This window comes from Microcebus murinus, chromosome 1 (assembly GCF_040939455.1).
Source record: "Microcebus murinus isolate Inina chromosome 1, M.murinus_Inina_mat1.0, whole genome shotgun sequence".
Classification (NCBI taxonomy): Eukaryota; Metazoa; Chordata; class Mammalia; order Primates; family Cheirogaleidae; genus Microcebus; species Microcebus murinus.
The window spans coordinates 25,696,840-25,717,521 of record NC_134104.1 but is presented as its reverse complement, the minus strand read 5'-3'; the positions used below and the strand labels follow the sequence as shown (position 1 = coordinate 25,717,521).

Sequence of the window (20,682 nt, the reverse complement as noted above, 5' to 3'; positions counted from 1 at the left end):
AATTATCCTTGTATGGAGACAATATGATCTGATATCTCTAGAGAAACCTAAAGACTCCACCCAAAAACCATTAGAACTGATTAACAGATTCAGTAAACTTACAGCATATGAAATCAACATAGAAAAATCATTAGCATTTCTATATAGTTAGATAGATAGAATAAGCAATATTTGATAACACAACAGAGTGACTATAACCAACCATAAGTTAGGGTATACTTTAAAATAACTAAAAGGGTAGAATTGAAATGTTCCTAACATAAAGAAATGTTAGATGCCTGAGGATGTCTCAATTACCCTGATTTGATTAATTCACACTGTATGCCTATATCAAAACATCACATGTACCCTATAAAGGTAGATACACAACTGTTATTTACTCACAATGATTAAACATTTAAAAAAAAAAGTAAAAAAGCAAAGGGGTTGATCCATGCATAGACAGGTGTTTTTGTTTTTGTTGTTTTTTTTTTTTTCTTGCAAACATCAATCATATTAGGTCACTGGTAGGACTCAGTGAGAGGAGGAGAGAGGCCTGGATTGTTCCATATGGAAAAAAAATCAGGAGTGGAAAAGAATTCCAGCCACCCCCCTCCTCACTCACACATTTTTTAAAAAAAATTGAATAAAGGGCCAGTCTAAGATGCAAAATAAAAAAGAAATGTCAGAAACTCTACCTTTACTATGTACTTTGTGGTAAATTGATCCTTGTAAACTTACTGAGAATCAATGTAGCTCTGTAGTGCAGACGCCTTTCCTGATGGTCTCCTAAATTTATGAGCTGGATTGTTCATATGATGTCTGCCACATTGCAGTCATAAACATCAGGACATAAAGAAATGCTTTGCTTAGAAACATCTACATACCTTGATGGAAAGGCCAAATTGAAAGTACATATTTTGCTGAAATAATTCATTTTACCAGTTCATTATCATTGACAATAACCTCAACATAACATTAGTCTAATGAGATAGTTCATCGTTTTAAGAAAGAGGTTCTGTTGTCAAATATGTCTTTTAAACACTGTGTGACATATTCCCTTTGGTGATTCACAGTGCACTTGAGCTCTCTAATGTTTGACTTTACCACAGTGTTTTCCACACTTTGATAAGGAATCCCATGTAGCTGGCATTTGGTAAATTTAAGTTTGGAGAACACTCATCAAAACCATGGTCTGACCAAATTCTTTGTAGTAAGATTTTTCTAAGTGTCTAGTTTATTACTAGTGATGAATTGATAATTTATCCTCAAACTGTGTTTCCTTGAAAATAAAGTTATAAGTACGTGGCATACCATTTAGAACTCATAACTAACAACTTGTTTTAGAAGCTGTTTTATATCTTTTACTCTGTTGTAATTATAGAGAATAACTCTTGGAATATGTTTGCATTGCTACAATTGCTATTTTGAACATGAATGACTACAGATATATTAATGATTTTCAGAAAACAAACTCCACATTTGTCAATTTTTTTAGAATATTGTTTTAATCAATGAAGATATTAAGTTTAAATTTTGGTATAAAACTGCAATTTTTGTTTCAGGTAAAAAAACACCTGGAAAAATTAACTTGGTGATTAAAGTAAGAACAACACAACATTTGTTTATTTGACAAATGTTTATAGACCACCTCTTTTGCGCCAGGTACTTTTCTGAGGACTGACAATATAACAGTAAGCAACATAGACAAATATGCCTGCCTTCATAGAGTTTACATTCTGATGGGAGAAGCTAACCTAGCTTCAATTTCTCAAGTATTTTGAGTAAATAGTTGAGTAAACACTCCAAATTTAAATAGGTAATAATATTTATCAATAGAGGACTAACATTTCTAAACCCAGTAAATAATATAGTGGTAGGAGAATTTTGGTTGATTGAATACATCTGTTTATTCTTTTTCATGCAAAGAATTATAGAATTATATTAGTACAAAGCCTTTTATGTATTTTAGAACCTGCAGATGCTCTGCTTATGAAAATAAGTCATTTAATATTACTCTTTTGATTCTTGTTGTAACATTTTTCTTTTCTGTTTCCTTTCATATTTAGTTCACCTGCATTGCATAATTGAATATAACTGAATTTTATGTCATTAAAACTATAGACTAAAGTAGCAATATTAATTTCATAATTCAAACTCCAAAACTCCTATGCTTGTCATAATACTTTTACTTTCAATACTTGTGACATGTTATCCAAATATGAGGTTTCATGATAACTGTCAAGTGTGAGCCTACATTTTGTCTAAACTCACATTTTTTTCTATCATCACAGATTAATATAGATTAGAACAGAGATTATGTTATTCGTCTGAAAAAGAAAAAATCTGATGATAACTCTAGACTCACAATTTCCCATCAAAATACAAAGTAGTAATTATTCTTTAAATAATTGCAATGCAGTCTTATAGGATAATTGCATGTTTTCTTTTGCTTCTTCTGGGTTTCTAATTTGCCTTAAATTATTCTGTGCTGCGGATTAATTAAACTTTTAAAAAAATGAAATACCAGACAACATTATATATTTTAAGTAAATAAAATTTTATTTAATCAAGATGAAGTGGATCTTTTTTTGAAAATCTATAAGGATCCTACATGTTATTTGTGGTTTACACAAAAACTTTAACCTGAGTTTATATACAGATACTAATTAAATTTAGGTCTTAACCTCAAGCTTCCATTTAAAGTGTATACATAGACATCTAAGTTCATGCGTGCCCTTTAATAATATGTGCAGTCTTATTATTCTTTATATGTTTAATTTGATCTTTGAAGAAGCTATCAACAAAATTGGTTCAACTACATTTGAAAGGAAATTTAATTGTGAAGATTCCAAATTGTATAGAAAAATCTATAAACAAAAATACCTTTTAAAAGTAGGCCTTTTGTGGTTGCAAATGATCACACAAAAAAACATCTTTTGGTATATTTGTTTATTATGCTGATAAAACTCAATGACAGCATAATTCAACTTGAATTCTTACTGAATGTTTTTCCAGAAGTTATCACAAAACAGAACTCTAAACATTCTGTTCTCTGTACGAAGTAAACAGTCTAGAGGATCCAGATTTCACCAAACTCAAAACTATTTATTTTTACTTATTTTCAGTGAATTTTACTCCTCCCCCAAATTTAGTGATCTAAACCAGACTAAGATTTTTTTCAATAAAATTATATTATATGCCTTCTCTTATTCCTACAAACTTATGAAGCAGAGGGTTGAGGGGAGAGAGAAAGAAGAGAGATAAAGAGAGAAATAGAGATAAAGAGAGAAGAAGAAGAAATGCAATAGGCTAAAAGATTTACCTCTAAAAATAAAACACATATAGTGAAAAAAATAGCCCTTGTGTAGGATTCAGATGAGTTTGGTTCCTGGGATTCTGGGTTTTATATCATGGATATACTGTATTACTTTAAGTAAACATTTTAATCACTCTGACTATCAGTTTATTGATTTATAGAAGCAAATTATAGCACCTGCCCTGTTTAACTTTCTAAGATGTTAAATGACATAATATATGTAAAATATAGCATCATATAAATGTACAAGAATGGTAGCATCATTGCCTCTATACAGAAATGCTGCTGGGAAATTTTGCTAGGTAGCTTTTTATTTAATAAACATTTTCAATTTGGCATACAGCTCTGAGGCTTAAAAATGGCTCTGATAGCTAACAGTAATTCTTACTAGACAAATTTATTATTTAATTCTTTCAACAACCCAATTGTCAGATTTTGATGTCTGAAACGATGGTTCTTGGCACACTCATGGCCAAAGAATGACCAGATGCACCAAAGTAAGGCAAGCATGATAATTAGGATTATTGAGGAGAGAAAGATAGAATTACAGAGCAAGAGCAAGATACAGGGTTTCAGAGTGTGATACCATTGTTGCAGCAAAGGGAGAGCAAAAGGAAGGGCCTGGTTATGGTCTGCATCTTGTTTTATGGTGTCCAGATTGGGACCTCCCTGTGGCTCTGACATCACCATGGAACCACTTTGGACAGTTGGGAGTTGCATGACCTGAGTCTTACAATGCATGTGGGTTGTTCTAGGTCCTTTTCCAGACCCTATCGTACCTATGCTACTTGGTCCATGGTCTAGAGAGTCCTCTGCATTCTTTTGCTGTTGATGCACTAAGTTCTGATTGGCAGATTCATAAGGTATTCCCTCCTATCCCGGGTATGGCAGTAGCTCAGGACAGGATTAAGGTGGGGCAGGACCAAGATGGGGGTGGTGGGGTGGGCCTTTGGCCCACCCTTGTCCTTCTTCCACATGGGGCAATTGCACCAAGGTAAGGCACCCACTTTCATCCCTAGGAGACCCAGAATCCCTTGATACTACCTAACACAATGAATTAATTATTGTGTTTATGCCTATCACAAAGGAGAACAAAGTGGTTGATTAAATGACTTACCCAGGGTAACAGTGGAAAAAGGGCCTCAGGTTTTCTGGTCTATCCTCAGTCTCAACAGGGAAATCTCTTCTACAGGATCTCTTCACACTGTTGAAATTTATCCCAGTAAATGAGGCAGGACAGTCTGGTTTGCTCATTACTGTGCGAAGACTCCCTTCCATAGTAACTACATGCTTGTTACAAAGTATTTTCTTGAATTGATATTTATTTTTCTTATTACTAACAAGCAAATATCAGGAAACATAGCAGGGAAAACGTTTCTGCAATTTGTCACTCCTATTAAGACAAAGAAATTTCAATAATAATTTGGACAAATGATAGTGAAGGGAATAGGATAGACAACTTCTAAAATAAATTCTGAAATATCATGGTAAGACTTTATAAATGTAAACTTAGATGCCTGTTATTTTGTATATGTGGAAAGGCATTCTGTAGTATAATCCAAGCAGTAAACCTTGAAATGAAATATACTAACCATGCTTGCTCAATATATGTAAGAAATCTTTGTGTATACACATGCACCTATTACCATTTCAGAAACTTAGACTAAATAATTAAATAGATCCCTTCTCCACATCCTGGAAATTTATCTTCTAAGAACCATCATTATCAAATTGAAATTCTTGTAGTTAAACACAGTGATCGTTGATGCACTGTCCATGAAGCAAATAAAGCAAATGAAACCAGTCAACTCTGGCCCTGGCTTTAACTACAGTCAAAGTTGTTTACTAAAACAAGTTTGATTTCAAGTTATTGGATTTAAAAAAAAAAAAACAAAGTATATACTTAGCATATCTAGATATTACTTTTAGTTTTGCCATATATACATATATAGATATATATATATATATATACATGCACACATGTACTTATACATTTCTCTCTTTTAATACCATTTTCCATTTTCATTTTTCCTTTTTCTAAGAGACAGGATCTTGCTATGTTGCCGGCACTAGACTTGAACTGCGCACAAGTAATCCTTCCATCTCAGTTTTTCATGTAGCTGGGACTATTTTTGTAATTTTCTTGTAATACTTAAAGCACAGAATAAATTTTGAAATATTTATTTAAAATATTTCACAGGATTGTTGCTCATTGTTAACTACCAGTGTCCAGGTGAACATGAGGCTCCTCTAGATTTTATTTTCACCCCTTATCACTCAACCTTCTCTTTATACCTGTTCACGATCATGAAAAATACTTCACATTTTTAAAAGTGCACATGACTTAATTGTCGTAACCTGTCAGAGGAACATCATTTGGCCTTATGTTAAAGAACTTTTTGAGACGTTTTTACCATTTCTATAAAATTTTAAGCTTTCTGAAGACATGGGACTATTTCTTTCATAGCAGTTTACTTATATGCACTGCTCATTATTTATTACATATTAAAGGAGTGAAAGCCATCTTGACAGTATTCTAATAGTTCGGTTATCTATATTTCTTTTCTGGGTAACAGAATATAAAATTCAGTAAAGGAGGAGTTGAGTTGGCATAGACCCTGACAGGAGAAGGTTGACATCCTCACAGAGATAAAGAAAAAATAAATATATCAATGAAGCTGATGAAAATGAAAACATAAGTACAAAATAAATATAATATGTAATATAATATAAAATATAAAAATATAAAGACTAGTAGTTTTGGGGTAAATTACCAAATTCTATTTTTGAAAACTGTATGTACCTTCTACTATGGACAATAGGCTACATAGGCAATGAGTGCTATAGCAAGTTACGGGAGCACATTCTTTTTTGTAAAAGACTATCTTTGCCCCACTACAGACCTAGGACACTTTGTTCAACCAAAGTGCAAAAACCAAAGTCCATAGTAATGACACCTAGAAAACTAAATCTACATAGAATGTTAAAATTATAACTATGTTTTCTGTTTAGTAAGTCAGATATGAAATGCCTTCTAAATACACATACTTATATTTAAAAACAATATTTTGTGGTTTATGAAATAAAATTTTATCACTGAAAAATAAGGTATGAAACAGTCCATTGCTTGATGATTTCAAATAAAATATTTGGTCCTGTTGTACATTTTTTTTAACTAAGGTATTGGGGAACAATAGAAGAAAGAACTGATTAAAGTGGGTTCAATTCCCAGTACAAATCACTTCCATTTAATTTTTTTTAGGTACACATAGTGTTTTGTTAAATTAGGAATGCTCTTGATTCATGAAATTAATATGATTGAAATTACCTTTGTATTTACTTCCAAAATAAAGATTATTGATAAACAAAGATTAATATTGTCACTCATATTGATATCATAATTGAGAAAAGTTTACATGCAAAATATGGACAGTAAACTCCTTCGATAGCCCATGAGATTATTCCAAATGTGGATCTTATTGGATTTTCATATGGTTCTCCTAGAGATGAAGGAGGCGTAAAACTGATGTAGTCAGACCAATGGCCATTAATATGGTAATAATCTGGCACGTTCACATTGTGGATCTGGAATAAATTAAACACAATTGACTACAGAAGGCAGCGGATGAATAATCCATGTGTTTTACTAATTCTTCCCTCTCTTGGTTCAACCACATGCCTTTGGAGGAGAATCTGTCATCACACATGCAGAAGACATGCAGGCCTGGAGGACATTACTACACTAGCATAATTGCAAGTTAGTGGTGAGGTTGAGGGCAATTTTATCTGAAGTCAAAATTATTACAAAATATCAGTAATTGACAGTACATATTTAAGAGTAAAGTCATGTCACATGTAACTTTTCAAAAGCATTATATGCTATCCATAACCGACAACAGACAGAGGAATAGGCCTGGTGAAACGTGATGAACAGAAAACCAATGTGCAGCCCCATATGTGCACTCTGACGCTTCAGTAGGTTGTGGAGTGGATTACTGCTACCTTCCTGGGATGGCATTAATTAATCATTATTCTTCTTTTGATTCTTCAAAACTCCTTACATTAAACTTGGACATTACTTGTGCATATTCATTTGACTATGGAGAAACACGCCAATCAAATAATGCAGTTGTTAAAAAGAAAAACGAAGAGACATTCTCAGCTCTGACGGTCATGCCCTTCCTACCAGTATTCCCAATTATTGCCACAGATCTGGGCTTGGCTCTGGTCTGGGCAGCTCTGGCTCACGCTAGATTTCTTTCCAAAGGCTTTTCCACTTATTTCAGGTGATGTATTTGGTGAAGTCACATGTATATTTGATATCAAGTGAAGAAATGCCTGATGGTGCCTCCCATTAAGTATAAAGAAATGTCTTGGATGTTTATGACTTTGTTACTCATCTCTTAATAAATACTCCCATTTTGCTAAATGGTGGTTACTGTAGCCCTTCGTTCCCTTTGAATCTGGAATTTTTTAATATAAAAGGCATAACTCCTAAGTGATCAAGAAAGTTGCCAGACTTATAAGATTACCACGCTTAATATGTGAACCTCACTTGGTATGTGAACCAGGAAATAAAATATCATGTGTCGTTAACATAAATGTTCTTAGGAAAAGTCAAATCAATATGATAACTAACAGTTTTACTGGTCTGTGACATCTTTAACTACTACACTTATTAATTTTCAACTTGACATGATTTATCTTTTCTAGTTCTTAATATAGCACTAGAATCTATTTAATACTCATGGAAAGAGAAGATTTATAATATATATTTTGAATTTATTGGCTTAATTTTTTTTTAATTCTCAAATTAATTTATTTCAGGCCATTCTAATCTGGTTTATATGGTCTCAGAGGGATGACCTTGGTACCCCAATTCTTAAACCAGCCAAGTGAGGTTCAACTATTAATATTAAGCATGCTTCCACTTACTCTGCAATTACTTGAGGGCCAAATTTCTAGATCTCAGAAGGGCCAGATACCCAAAGTAGCAAAGGAGGCATTTTTTTAAAAAATTACTTGAAAAATATCTTTATATTGAAAATGCATATTATTCAGTTTCTCTAGAAAATTAAAAATGGAAAATTATAATTTCATACCTATTACTAGAGTAACCCTAAGACACTTAAAACCCTAAGACACTTACAACACCAGTTTTACCACACACTTAAAAACACCATTTTTTCCCCAATGCATGTTGGTTAGTGTTATATTAGCAAAGATAATCATATTTGGATGGCCTTCTTCATGCTCATATAAGTTGGATTAGAGAAACTAAGAGTTATCAGCTGAATTAATTCGTGTAAACTCCTTGGCACAATCCCTATACTTTGAAGGTGTTCTTTTACTACAGGGTTTTGACTATGACTTTTAACAGTACATATTAACTCATGTCAGTAATGATAAAACCTCATTTTACTTTATGGTTAGTGTTTTAAAGAAATAATGTTTATTTAAAACTTCTCATTTCAATTGGAACATTTGCATCACTTTCTGATACAAAAATGATGGTCTTCAGTTATTAATGAGTCTTAGGGATTAATTAACCAAATACATAAAATTAATACAATTTAATGTTTTAGATTAATTATTTGAAGTCATTTAATTACAAAAATAAGGCTTTGCTCCCTGTCTAGTCATTCTAATTTTCTAAAGAAATTTCAGATAATATTTTGTCTGAGAACTCTGTTGTGTTCTTCACTTACATGATTTTAAAAGTGCTTTTTATAATGGTTTTAAGCATAATTTTGTGGAAAATTCTTATTTTTTAATGAAAATAAGAATTTCTTTATAAGCCTACTCTTTTATTCAGATAACCTGAATGGCGCATTATGACTTCAAAAATATGCAAGTTCTTACTTACTCTCCTCATCGACATACAGACTTTGCTTTTAAATTTCTTTTTGCACCTGACATGGTTTTATTTTTTCCTGATTTAAGTCAGGAAATTTCAATATCTTTATTAATGTCAGCAGCTACTTTCTCCCTTGCTTTTCATGTTATCTGTGCCCCTCCATCCACCACTAAACACGTGCCACCAGCATCCACAACATACCACACTATTTCTTATAGGTTTTTTATTTTTCTATTTTTCAACTTCTGGGCTAAGTAAATCTGAATCTTTCAACTAATTTGCCTCATGCAATTTGCTCTTTTAATGACTCTCAAGGCATGACTCATCAAAGAGGCCCTATAAAAAAGCAGCATTATTTCTCATTAAAATTATGAAGAAATTTAGACAAAAAGTGATCTAGGGGAGATAACTTTATCCAATTTTCTACTTTATCCCAAGATCCACATTTTCACAGTAAAAGTTCTGTTTTATCCGTTAACAACATGAGAAAGGAAAACACAGATGGGAGAACACTGAAGGGGAATTCCTAAACGGGAACAGTTAGCAGCTTTGGAAATGTAGATGTTCAAGAAAAAAAGAAAAAGAAGCAAAACTGCATCATGAGATTATAGAAGATTCCAAAAAATGTAATTTAGCTCGGCCTTCAGCAAACTACAGCCTGTGGGCCAAATCCAGGGTCTGTTTTTGTATAGTCTACTTACTAAGCATGGTTTTTACATTGATACATGTTTGAAAGAAATTTAGAAAATCATATTTTATGATGTGAAAATTGACAAAATTAAAATTTGTTGTCCATAAATAAAGTTTTATTGGAACACTGCCACACTCTTTCATTTATGTATTGTCTGTGACTGTTTTTATGGTATAACCACAGAGTTGAGCAGTTGGGACAGAGACCATATGAGATGCAGCATGTAAAACATTTATTATCTAGCCCTTTATAGAAAAGTTTGCATCTCCTGATTTAGAACATTCCCCCAAGTTAATTTTCCTAGCTAATCAAATCATTGCTTATTGAATACCAACTCTGGAATGTCAAGTCCAAATAAACCAATGTGTGCTTTGTATTTTCAGATTTTTTTCTTTTTCTTTTCTTTATTTCAGCATATTATGGGGATATAAATGTTTAGGTTACATATATTGCCTTTGCCCCACCCAAGTCAGAGCTTCAAGCACGTCCATCGCCCAGATGGTTCACACCACACCCATTAGATGTGTATATACCCAACCCCTCCAACCCTTCCACCTGCCCGACACCTGATGAATGTTATTACTATATGTGCCCTTACGTGTTGGCCAGTTAATACCAATTTGCTGGTGAGTACATGTGGTGCTTGTTTTTCCATTCTTGTGTTACTTCACTTAGTAGAATGGGCTCCAGCTCTATCCAGGATAGAACAAGAGGTGATAGATTAGATATTTTTCATTAAAGTTTTTCTTTACAGTACCATAAGGTGGGTGAAAATAACCAGTAAGAGCAGTTACCTTGGTCTATTTGTAACTTAAAAAAAAATTAAACTGTTTAATTTGTGATAACTGTAAACTCATATGCAGTTGAGAGAAATAAAACAGATAATTACTATATACACTTTATCTAGTGTCTCCAGGGGTAACATCTTGAAAACTACAGTACAATATTACAACCAAGATATTAACGTGGACCTAGTCAACATACAAAATATTTCTGTTATCATAAGGAATTCTCATGATGCTCCTTTACAGACCCACCTACTTCCCTCCCACTCCCATCCCTGTCTTCATCTCTTAACTACTTGTCTGTATCTATAACTTTGATTTCTATATAATTTTGTCATTCAAGAATGTAGAAATGAAATCATAGAATGTAACCTTTGGGGACTGGCTTTTTTCACACAGCATAATTCTCTTAAAATGTTTATCAATAGTTTGTTGTTATTGATGAGTAGTATTCCATGTCATGGATGTTCCACTATAGTTTATTTAACTCATCAGTTGAAGGACATCTGGGTTGTTTCCAGTTTTTGGCTATTGTGAATAAAGCTTCTATAAGCATTCATGTACAGATTTTTGTATGAATATAAATTTTAATTTTGAGGAAATAAATACCCAAAAGCCAAATTGCTGAGTCATATGGTAAAGCATATGGTTAGTTTTTAAAAGAATCCGCCAAACTGTTTCCTGACTGGCTATGCCATTTTATATCCCCATTAGCAATATATGACCCAATATCCTCACTGACATTTAGTGTTGACACTATTTATTGATATTTATTTATCGTATCTTTTGCACATTTTCTATTTGGATTGTTCGATTTGTTTATACTGTTAAAATGTGAGATATCTTTGCATTTTGTAGATACTGGTTCTTTGTTAGATATGTAGGTTGAAAATATTTTCTTCCTATGCATAGCTTGTCTTTCCATCCTCTTAACTGAATTATTGGGGAGGAAATATAATTTCTTTTCAAGTCTCTTAAGTTTGTAGTTGGGGCAGACCCTTGTAGCAAAAGACAGATTAACAAGAAAAAAAAAACAAGAAAACAAGCAACTTTATTAATGCATGCAGTTCACCTCACACAGGAGAAATCTCAATGGAAAGGTAACTCAAAGCGCAGTGGCATTGAATTCTGGCATATATGGCATCTCCAACAAAGAACAATAAATTTTAGAAAGGGGGCAAGACAGAGGAAAGCAGCTTTAGGCTTCCAGAGGAAGGAAAATGTGGGAAGGTAAACATATGGGGAAAAAACCTAATGGAGTAAGACTTGTTTGTAGATTCCTCTGGTGCCATCTCCGTGCTGATAAGAGTTGTCTCCAGAAAGGGGAATTTATATCTTTTCTTTAGGTGGGAAAGGGTAAAGATAGAAACAGTTCTTTCTTAGTTTGCTGCTTCTTAATTGCCTTTAGCTCAAAATTATTTGTGTCATAGAGGCATAAATTTGAGATGACATTCTGATTTCTTTCAGAGTCTTTTATGAAACAAAAGTGCTTAATTTTGTGGGCCAATTTATCAATTTTTCTATGGATTGCAATTTAGGTGTCAATTCTAGTAATTCTTTGCCTAGTCCAAGATCCTAGAGATTTTATTGTGTGTTATTTTCTAAATGTTTTGTAGTTTTATGTTTTATATTTAAGCCTGTGATCCATTATGAATTAATTTGTGTATAAAGTGTCAGATATATGTCAAAGATCTCTGTCTCTCTCTCCCTGTCTCTTTTTCTCTTGCCTGTGGATGTCCAATTGCTCTGGCATCATTTGTTGAAACAGCTGTCTTTTCTGCATCAAATTGGTCTTGCATCTCTGTTAAAAATCAACTGTTATGTGTATCTGTATGATTCTCCTTCTAGATTCCCTGTCCTGTTCCATTGACCAATGTGCCTATTGCTCCACAAATACCACAATCTTGATTAGAACCAAGCAATATTTATTATTACTATTATATATAATATTATACCTAATATTACTATATTATGGTATGCTATAATATACCAATTTATTAATTAGTCTTGAAATCAAATAATTCCTCCCACTTAATTCTGTTTTCCCCCAAATTGTTTCAGTTATTCTAGTTCTCTTGCATTCCCATATAAAATTTAGAATAATTTTATCTATATCTATAACAAATCTTGTTGGGATTTTGATTATAGGAATTGCATTAAACCTATATATCAATTTGGAGACAACTGACATATTTACTATGTTGGTCTTGCAATTTATAAACATGATATCTCTCTCCAGATATCAGGTTTCTCAGGTTTCTCATCAGCATTTTGTAGTTTTCAAAATACAAGTCTTATACATGTTCTTTTTTTTATATCTACACCTAACTAGTTCATTTATGTGAATGGTTTATAAATGGTATTGCACTTTTAACTTTTCTTTTCTTTTTTCTTTTTATTGCCCTAGCTAGAGCTTCTTGTGCAATGTTTTATAAGAATGGTAAGAGAAGGCATCCTTGTCTTGTTGCTGATCTTAGGGGAAAACTGTTTGGTCTTTTATCATTAACTATAATGCTAATATAGGTTTTTGTTGGGTTTTTTTTGGTAAAAGATCTTTACCAAGTTGAGGAAGCTCTTCTCTGGTTCCCAGTTGTCTGAGAATTTTTAGTCATGAATAGGTACTAAATTTTGTCAAATGATTTTCTGCATCGATTGATATTGTCATGTGACTCCTCTTCTTTAGCCTGTTGATATGGCAGATTACATTCATTTTTTAAACAATGAACTGGCCTTGTGTCTCTGGAATAAACCTCACCTGGTCATTGTGTATAATTCATTTTATATATCGCTGAATTCTGTTTGCTGCTATTAAATTTTGTTATAGCATTTTATTTCGATATTTAGGAGGGATATTGGTCTATGGTTTTCTCTTTTTGTGCTGCCTTGTGTGATTTTGGTATCAGGGTAATATTGACTTTGTAAAATTAATTGGAACATGTTTCCTCATCTTCTATGTTCTCAAAAAGATTGTGTAGAATTGCTGTTATATCTTCTTTCAATATTTGTTAGAATTATCCAGTGAAACCATCTGGGCCTGGAGATTTCTTTTCGAGAGATTGTTAAATTACGTATTCAATTTTCTTAATAGTTATAGGGCTATTTAAATAATATAATTCATATGAAATGAGTTATGGTAATTTGTGTTTTTAAAGAATTGGTCCCATTTCATCTAAGCTGTCGAATTTATGTATTTAGTGTGGTTTTTAGTGTTCCCTTATTATCTTTTTATATTTGCAGTATCTGTAGTGATATCCCCTGTTTAATTTCTGATATTGATAATTTGTATCTTTTTAAATTTATCAGTTGTGCTGGAAGTTTACCAATTTTTATTTTATCAATCTTTTTAAAGAATCAACTCATTGTTTTATTGATTGTATCTATTGTTTTTCTCTTTTTGATTTTGTTTATTTGTGCTCTTATTTCCTTTCCTTTCTCCTCTAGGTCTATCTTGCTGTTCTTATTCTTCTTAAGTTTGGAGCTTTGATTATAGATTTGAAACTTTACCTGTTTTCTAGTGCATTTAATGTTATTAATTTCCCTCTGAGCACTGCTGTAGCTGTGTCCCCAAAATTGTGACACATTGTATTTTGATTTTCATTCACTCCAATGTATTTTTTTTCCACTTGAAACTTTCTCTTTGACACATAAATTATTTAGAAGTTTGTTGATTAGTTTACACGTGTTTAGAGGTTTTCCTGTTATCTATCTGTTATTAATTTCTAGTTTGATTGCATTGTGGTCAGAAAACACGCTCTGTATGAATTCAATTATTTTTAACTTATTGAGATTGGCTTTATGTGTCAGGATATGGCCTATCTTGGAATATGTTTGTGGTTACTTGAAAAGAATGTGTATTCTGCTGCTGTTTGGTAATATGTTATATAAATGTCTATTAGATCCTGTTGATTGATGATTTCTTGATTTCTATATCCTTGCTAATTTTCTGTTTAGTTGTTACGTCAATTGTTAAGATTGGTGTCTTGAAGTATACAACTGTAATTGTGGATTTGTCTATTTTTCCTTTCTATTTTACTAGTTTTTAACATATTTTGCAGCTCTTTTGTTTGGGGTATACACATTCAAGGATGCTATGGCTTTTGGTTGTATTATTCCTTCTATTATTATATAATGTCTAGCTCTGTCTCTGGTAATTTTCTATCCTTGGAAGTCCATTTTATTTGATATTAATAAAGACACTCCCACTTTCTTTTGATTAATGATTGCCTGATATGTATGTATTTCTGTATCCTTTACTTTCAACTTGTTTATATTGTTATATCTAAATGGAATTCATTGTAGACAGCATATAATTGGACCATGATTTTTATTTCACTATGCAAATCTATGCCATTTCATTGGTGTAGTCAGACAATTTACATTTAATTCAATAATTTAGTTTTATGGATTAAGCCTGCCATTTTGTTCTTTGTTTTCTGTTTATTTTGTGTTGTTTTTTTTTTTTTTTAAATCTTTATGGTTTCTTTCTCCTGCCATGCTTTGGGTTAATTGAACAAACATTGGAATTTTTAGAATTTTGATGTATCTAGTATTTTTTAGTGTATTTCTTTGTGAAGTTTTTTAGTGGTTGCTTTATGTGTTATGTTGCATATATATAACTTATCATAGTCTACTGGTATCTTCATTTTACCAGTTCAAATGAGGTATAGAAACCTTATCTACCTTTTTGTACCTGTACTCTTACCCATTTATAGCATAATTACCTTAAATATTTCCTCTGTATACATTTAGAACCATATCAGACAGTGCTATGTTTTTGTTTCTACAATCAAACATAATTTAGAAAACTTCAGAGAAGGAAAACCTATTATGTTTACCCATATTTGTGTAATCTATTATGTTTACCCATACTTGTGTTTACTGAATTCTTTCTCCCCTTGTAAAGTTTTAAGTTTTCTTCTTTTATCGGTTCCTTTCCATTTAGACAACTTCCTCAGCTATTCTGTCAGGGTAGGTAGGTCTACTGGTGACACATACATTCTCTTAGTGTTCTTCATTTGACAATGTCCTAATTTCCCTTCATTCCAAAAACATATTTATTATGGGTATAAAATTCTGGGTCGATCGTTCTTTTCTTTCAACAATTGAAAATGTTGTTGTGTCTTTTCCCTCTGGCCTCCATGGTTCTGATGAGAAACCCATTCATTTTTCCTTGATAGGTAAGATTATGTTGTTTTCTTGCTCCTTTCAAGATTTCTTCTTTACGTTTAGTTTTTATAAGTTTAACTATGATGTATTTCATTGTGAATTTCTTTGGGCTCATCCTGTTTGTGGTTTGCTCACCTTCTTGAATCTGTATGTCTTTTGCTAAATTTGAGAAGTTTCCAACCATTCTTTCGTTGAGTACATCTTGAGACTTGCCCTCTTCTGTTTTTCTCAGACTCTGGTAACACAAATACAATGTTTTATCTTTTGTTATAGGTCCACAGTTGCCTAGATCTCTGTTTTTCTTTTTCTTTTTTTCTTTTTGTTAAAGTATATTTTCTCTCTGTGTTCAGACTGGGTAATTTCTATTGTTCTATCTTCCAGTTCATTGATTCTTTCCTCTGCCCTCTCCACTCTGCTGTTGAATATATCCATTGAGTTTTGTTTTTTTTAATTTCAGTTATTATGTTTTTCAGTTCTAATATTTTTATCTGGTTATTCTTTGTATCTTTCATTTCTTTGCTAAGACTTTTATTTTTGTTGTTCTTTTAACCATGTTCATAATTGCTCATTGAAGCATTTTCATGATGACAGCTTTAACATTTTTGTGAGATGATTTTAATATCTCTGTAATCTTGATGTTCACTCTCATTAATAGTCTTTCTAAAATTCAGTTTGAAATCTTGCTTCCGCTTTGTATAACAAATTATTTTCAACTGAAACCTGGGCATTTTAGATATTATATACATGACTTTGGTTCTTACTTAAACTTTCTGTTTTAGCTGGCTTTCTCCTACACCACTCCAACAGAGGAAGCAGGGGGTGCCACCTGTCACTGCCACATATAGATAGAAGTAACTCCTGCTCCTGTGTTCCTGATCCCAAGTAATGCTCCACTGATACCTCCCTGGCTGGGAAGGGTGGAGTGCTTTGTTATTCCCATCATGACCTCCAACAGTGCCTTAGAAGTTGAGGGATTATAGGGAGGCCTTTATACTACTGGGAAGTTTCTAATGTCCTGGATCTCAGCTAGGCCTCCTCTGACACTACCTCAGCAGGGAGAAAGAAGAATGAGTTATTATTGTTGGGTTTGTAGTAGAACTTCATGCTCCCCATGTAGTCTCCACTGACACTTTGGGGTGGGGAGGAAGCTTGATACCCACTACAGGGATGAAGCTCTTAGCTCCCTACTCAGACTTATCTTACACTACTCTGGAGGGTGGAAGGAAAGAGTGTTGTGGCACCTTGTTTTAGCCTGTCAAGGGTCAATGTCTAGACTCCCCATTCAGTCTTTGCAAGGGTGGGTGGAGATGGGACCACGGTTCTTTTCATGGCGTTTGACTGGAGTAAAATGGTATTGTCCTGAATTTCTGTCTTTCGAGGCTGCTCCTTTCTTGGACCTTTGGCTAGAGAAAACAGTCTTTTGTGAGGACTTTTTCTTTACTGCACCGGTTGACATTTGTGAGTTTCAGGCTTGTGTAGCTTCAAATTTTGGAGGGATAAAGTAAAAAAGAAAATTCATGTCATTCCTTGGGTCCTGCAGTCCTAAGCTAGTTTGTCATCTTCTCTCTACCTTTCAGAGTCTCCTTACATTTGATGTCTATATAGTGTCCAGGGATTTTGATTGTACCTAGCTGGAGAATTAGAAGCAGCTATGTCTACACAATCTTCCTAGAAGCAAAAGTCTCCTGTTTCTTTGTTCCTTTTTTTTAAGTCTTTTTTTTTTTTTTTTTTTTTACTTGGGAGGGAAGCATACCATTTTCACATTAGATTATTTAAGAAAATTAAACAGAATTATTAAAAAATAAATTAATGAATTTAATATTAAAATGGGAAAACATCAGTCAGAGAAAATACCTCCAACTGTAATTTATTTTTTAACGTCCATTTCACTTCCACTTTCCAGTTTCCACCAGTTTGTCTCTTTTAGGACCAGAAACACTTCTGTTTGGTAGCGAGTTTTTCTCCCTTTGAAGTACTTATCAAATGATATGGGAGTCATGTCTATTTGGTTCATTGCTGTTCCCCTGTGCCTATCATAAGACCTACCATGTACTAGCACTTAATAAATATCTGCTGAATAGATGAATGAGAACTAGAAATTTAAATTTTCATTTCCATAAGTGGGTTGTCTACTCTATTCTTGCTGTGCTGAAATGTAGAACATGAGTGTCTGCTGTGCTTGATTCCCCAAAAAACACTCTTCAAGCTTGTACTTAAGACACCAGTAGAATTTGTCTAGAATTTTGCAATCTAGGAAAAAGCAATTTTACTTTCAACATATATTTTTTTGTCTTATGGTTTAGAATTGTGTACATTTTGAATTACAAATGGGGGGGGGGACAACCTGATGGTTCCCGTGTGTGTGCCTGTGTGCACATGTTTATGTGCAAATTCCCTCCTATTGCTCCTAAAGAAAGTCATCTGAAGGATATGGCACCAAAATAACCATTAACCATTTTAGGATATCTTTCCTAGATCCTTGAACCTTTTTTAAATTTTTTTTTTTGTGGGAGGAGGGCATGATTTCCTTTTATCAAGCAAGTTATAATTTGAATGTCTTTTAAAATCTTTGTTATGTATTGTGCAATGTGTTTATACATGGGGAGGGGTAATGTTAATCCATCATTTTGGTAAGGCACACAATATAATTTCAATTTTTTTTACAAACATAATTATACTTTAGATAAAGGTCCTCTAATATTGCAACTTTTTTTTTTAATGGAGTAGCAGGACATGGTTCTTTATAGTGCTACTCAGTATGTTTGATTTCAGTACTAATAGTGCTTGCTTTCCTGCTTGGTTTTAGATTCTGCTTAAGGAAATTTTGAAAGATTTAATTCACTCTACTTTTGTTAGAAAGTATGGAAATGTTTGTACATGGGAACTTTCGTTACCCACTAGAATGGAAATTCGTTGGGGAGGGGGAACCATTTCATTTTATTGCCTAATAGCTGTTTATATAGTCCCTGCATCTTTCAAAAGCATCTTTCATGCCACACAGGCAAACAGTAGCCAGTGAAGAAATAGAAAGAGCATTTCTCACGTGTGTCAATCTCAGCAAACTTGCACAACAGCTGTGCTAGGTACTGAGGAAGCTTACCACTGGACCCAATGAAGGGTTTTGTGTGGTTGAAGAGACAACTGGCTTTCTCAGGGGACCACTTTGTTGAAGATTGCAGCAATACTGCATCCCCACTGTTGCTAGAGGATATTGTGGCCATGAGGTACAAAATGGGTGCCAGATAAAATCAGAAAGTAATAAAAATCAAGAAGAAAACTCAGAGATTTTTAAATCTTAAAGTGAGAGACTAAAACAAATGTTCTGGGCTTGTTGCATTCACTTGTAAGGAAAAGGAGACAGACGAAGGGGTGCCTTTAACTCAGAAAACTTGCAGGGCATTCAGTCTTTTTATTTGAGAACCATTTGGGTGTGTTAAGAAATAAAGTTGCAGAGTAGGCATGTTCAGACCTTTATTTGCTACATTTGGTAGGAAAGATTTTTTTTTTCCTCTCTTAACTACAAGAAGCCAGAGTTTTCTGTGCAAACGAAACAGGCGTTGCAAGAATCAGATTCACTTTGGACGACTCTTCACATTCCAAGTCATCATTGCGTTAGGCAGCACAATTCCATCTCTGGTTGATGGGCAGAAAAAGTGGGCAGCTTGCCAGGTAGACGTTTCCATGACTCCCAGCCCCCAAAGGTGATGCGTTTTTCAGCTAATTCAATGAAGAGTGGGCTGAACTTTGGGTCTAAACGAGACAATAGCTGCCTTCGCAGTATCAGCAGAATGGTTGATGGGAATGCACTCTACATTTGGCAGAGAATCATGTGACCTTACGACTGAGATTTTGTGATGGTGCCAACAGAGACTTGGAAAGCAGCAACCGTCCTGACTTTTTTCTTCTTTTCTAGCATGGCTCAGAAAATGGTGGATCTTAATACTTGACTTTAGCCAGACTCAGCAAGCGACTGAGCTTTGAAGCACAACTTCGCCTTTATTCTGGGTTTTTTGGCAGGCCACCAGGAGGCTGTCCCTTTCACGCCTGATAAATTCTGCTGCTTATCTCTAAATAGAAAAAAAAAAAAGGAAAATAATAACAGAATATTGAGGCATAACAAGTGAATCCTAAAATTGTATGTGCTTTTTATTTTTGTTTGTTTGGGGTTTTTTTTTGCTTTCTCTGACTGCTGATTTTTTTTTTTTTTAATGTTAATACCCTTTCTGCTTGCTGAAGAATCCAAGTAGTTGGGTCTTTTTTTTTTTTTTTTTTTTTTTTTGGTTTATAATGAACAGGCATTTGAACTGGGCAAACAGGACGACAGCAGCAGTGAGCATGAGATCATTGCATTGCAGCAGTGTAGCAAACTGGCACCCTGCCTTTTCACCCCTTTGGTTCAGGAGACAAACGTGTGCAATCCTCATTTCTAAAGTCAGCACAGCCTGGAAGGATTCCTGGTCTCTCCCACCTTCTACCATTCTGCTGCCAGTGACGGCAAGGATTGGTGCAGCTTCTGCGCAGTGCTTTGTGCCTGGAATACCGAGAAGGAAGAAAAAGAAGACAAGCACCCCGGTCCTTCTTTTCTGAGAAATAACAGGAGCCCTGAAGAAAAAAATCTGAGTTTGTCCTACTACATGCAAGAGTGCTGAAAAAAATGAGACGCTCCTGCTCAAAAACAAAAACAAAAACAAACAAACAAAAATCCAAACCAAAACAAACCAAAAAAAGCAAACATTGGCTTGTATAACTACAGAGACATCGGGCTTTGTAAAGCAGCTTTTTAAGGCAACATAACCAAATGAGCCTTCTTTATTTTTATTATTTCAAACAATATGGCATAATTAGCAATATATTGCACTTGGTGAAATCGCACCTTTCATATCAG

General features: G+C 33.6%; 1 long non-coding RNA gene across 1 annotated transcript in view; it reads left to right on the top strand.

The window, feature by feature from the left end:
* Positions 1 to 20,682, top strand: part of LOC105883106 (uncharacterized) — a 620,369-nt gene that overhangs the window by 456,172 nt on the left and 143,515 nt on the right. Inside the window, exon 6 of the long non-coding RNA XR_012918558.1 lies at positions 1 to 20,682. This exon is cut by the window's left edge and continues 15,393 nt beyond it. This is a non-coding gene — a long non-coding RNA (uncharacterized LOC105883106).